The sequence below is a fragment of the Condylura cristata genome, unplaced genomic scaffold, assembly GCF_000260355.1.
Source record: "Condylura cristata isolate star-nosed mole 26May11 unplaced genomic scaffold, ConCri1.0 scaffold00010, whole genome shotgun sequence".
NCBI lineage: Eukaryota > Metazoa > Chordata > Mammalia > Eulipotyphla > Talpidae > Condylura > Condylura cristata.
Window position 1 is genome coordinate 55,740,529 of NW_004567111.1, and position 3,875 is coordinate 55,744,403.

Consider the following 3,875-nt stretch of genomic DNA (forward strand, 5'->3'; position numbering starts at 1 on the left):
TTTTTTTTTTTTTTTTTTTGATCCATTGAACGACATTGATTAATTTGCATTTATTCAACCAAATATGTATCCCTGGAATGAAATCTACTTGGTCACGGTTTGTTAATTCTCTTAATATGTTGCTGAATTCAGTTTGCTAAGACTTTGTTAAGGGCTTGTCTCATCTGTTTTCATTAGAGATCTTGGTCTTTTTTTTTTTTTTTTTTTGCTGGCCTTATTTGATTTTGGGATTAAGGTATCATGAATATATCTGAGAGCTTCCTCCATTCCTCAGAGTTTTTGAAGAGTTTAGAATAGGTATCAGATGTTCTTTGAAGGTTAGTGGAGTTCACTGTAAGACCAAGTCCTATGTTATTGTTGTTAGGAAACTTTTCATTACTCTCTTAATTTACTTCCTTGTGATTAATTTACTCAAGTAATGAATATCATCCTGGTTCAGTCTTATAAGATCTCACGAACTTAAGAATGTACCAGTTTCTTCTAGGCATTCTAGCTTATTTGCGTGTAGATGTTCATATAAACTTATGATCCATATAATTCTTTGATAGCCATTGTTATTTACCTCTTTCATTTCTGTTTCTTTTTATTTGGGTTTTACTCTTCTTTTCCTGGTGACCCTAGCTATGAATCTATCAATTTTGTTTATCCTTTCAAGGAAACATCTGTAATGTCCTTGCTATTTTATATTAGCTTTTGTGGCTCATATTTTTCTTATTTACAATCTACATTTTTTCCATTACTCTTATTGATATTTAGCTTCATTTGTTCTTCTTTTTCTAATTCTTTCAGATGTAAAGTTATTATTATTATTATTATTTATTATTATTATTAGTTTGAGACTATTTTTGTTTTTTGTTGTGGGTTTGTATTGCTAGCGCCAACCTTTAGTATACCTTTTAGTGTATTTCATAGTACCTAGTAGCTTGTCTCTTCATTTTTGTTGCCCTTTAGATAATTCTTAGTTTCTTCTTTGATTTTGAATAACCCAAAGCATTTTGTTTAGTGTCCAAATGCTTAGGTGCTTTCCAGATTCTCAAATCACTGACTCAAATACTATATATATATATATATATATATATATATATATATATATATATATATAATCAAAAACATAAAATGGGAATTATTCCATCAGAAAAAGATGAAATAGAACGTCCTGGGGGGAAAATAGATGAACATTGAGGTCATGATGCTAAAGGAAATAAGTCGAAAAATTAAAGCCAAATGATTTTCCTCATGGATAGAATGTACATAATCATAACAAAACTAGAAAATACAACTACAATAATTTACAGAGCCTCTAAAGATATATACTTTTTTATCAGCTGTGATAAAATATGGAGTGAGGATGGGGAGGAAAAATGAATGGGCTGTGGCACTGGAGTGTTGGTGCTGGATGAGTAATATGAATGTATGAAGTTGTACTAATTTAAGTAATTGTGTAAATATCTGAAAATATAGTAAAATATGAGAGGGGGAAAAAGACTATGAATTACTCAAATAGAAAACAAAATGATAGGAACCAAGAATGTAAGAGAAAGAAAATCAATCAAGTGCTAAATATGCAATGGAGGAAATTAGCAGAACCAAGTACCAGTTTTTTGAATAACACTGAACTACATAAACTCTAGTGAAATTTATCAATAGATAAAATAACAAATGATTACCAGGAACGAAAAAAGTACATAATATTGAAAATTTAGTAAGGACTTTTAGTGGAAGTATACAAATTTCTTCCAAGCCATAATTAATTAATTTCTTGGAAGAAATTTAAAAAAGCTGAACATGCCTAAGGAAATTGAATCAGTTATTAATGTCCTTTCTTATACACACACACAAAACTAGCAAGTGCAGTTTGACTACTAATTCTTCTAAATATTAAAGAAGTGGTAATACCACTGTTACACAAAACTTATGAAAAATAGGAAAAAAGATATTATTAAAAATTTTGTTTTATGGCATTAGCTTAATGATAACATGAAATCTAAATGGGATACATAAGAAGTGAAAGTGATAATTAAACCTCTTTCATAAAAATTCTAAAAACATGAACAAAATAAATTCATCCTTTTTTTAAAGTAGTATTGAAACCATGAATGAGTTTATACCAGAAGAGTAAACCTGCTTACACACTGACTAGTGAATCAATGTAATTCACTACTTTATCAGTGGTAAGCAAGGGAGGGAAATTAGTAAGTAAACTCAGCATTTGCAGTAATTCACATATAAGAGAATTCAATAGATACACACAGATTTTTGCAAACTATGATGAGAAGAAAATTTCCTTGATTTAATAAATAATTTATCAAAAAGCTTACATGAATAGTGAATTTTTTAAAGTTTTCTACCCCCACAAAAAATGGAAATAAGTCAATTTACTCTTACCATTTCTATTCATCATGTACAGGACAGAGAGCCTCATACACTGTGTAAATATTTAAAAGGAAATATTAAAATACATTTTTCAGAGTTAAATTGTATCTATAAGAACACTCCCAAACATATTGACAAAATACTAAAATTAATAAACGAATTTCACCCAATCACTAGATAAGCATTCAACATACAAAAATCAATGGTATACTTATACATCAGGAACAATGTAAAATTGTGAATAATATTTAGCAGAGTTTAAAAATACTTGAGAACCAATCTAATCTAACAAAGAAAGTGCAGCTACTCCATATTAAATCTAAAAAAGAAATTGAAGAGACCGTAATTAATTTGGAAGTGTAAAGCATGTTTATGGTAAGGATTTGTTGATAATGTAAATTTAATACAATTCAAATTTACATCTCAGCATATTTTGCAAAATTTGCAAATTAATTATGAAATCTATTTGTACATACAAAGGTCAAGAATAGAAAAGTTAGTTTTGAGAGAGAATAGCAAAGCTAAAAGATTTGTTAAATGAATTTGTTAGTTTCTTTTGTTTGTTAACATTTCATTTGTTTTAATGTTTCTTTACAAATGGTGAAAAATACTAAAGTACAGACAAGGAATAATCATAGTGTTGTGGCCGACATTATATATAGAGTTATAAATTCAAAACATTTTCTGGTTTAAAAAATAAATGTGGTAGTCAATGCAGCTTGGGGGGGGGGTCTGTGCATCTAATAGGGCCGGTCTCTGCATTCCTGACTGTGTTCCCCTTTATCCATTTTTCCAGGTCCTCCATGCCTGCCTCTTCTTCCTCCCATCTGTTCCATCAAAGGTGCAGGGGACTCCCCAGGGCCATATCATCTTTCTCCACCAAAGCCACCTTGGTCCAGGCCCCATTTGCCATGGAAGCCACCTCTGTGTCCCCCACGACTACCTCTGAACATTCCACAAGGTCCACCATAGTCCATGAGGCCACCTCTTCCTCATCATATGACCCCAGAGCCACCTCTGCCATGGTCACCAACTGGGGGTGGAAAGGGTGGTGGGAAAAAGCCTTCAGGCTTTGGGGCCTTACATGGTTGCATTCTGCTCTTCAGGCAATATTCTGATTTCCGCACCCTGGATTGGGGCACTGCCAGTTGCCAGCTCAGTGTTGTACATTTCCTCCCCCAGATGGGTTCCTTCTAGAATCCTAGGGCCCTCTTGGAGTAAAGCTTCCTCTGTCTCTTCCTTGGCCTCCCATGTGACCCATGGGTCCTCAGGACCTCCTGGACCTCCACAGAGAGGTGGTGGCATCCCTCTACCCTCACCAGGTGGCATACACATGCTGTTCATTGAAAGCTTCTTCTGAGCAAGAGACACTTTAAGTTTGCTCCCTTGAAAATCTTGCCCATCAAACCACTCCACAGAAGGCTTGACAGTTGGTGGGTCTTCATAGGGCACTGTGGCATTGCCTTTGGGCTTTCCTGTTTCCTTGTCCAGATAGATATGGA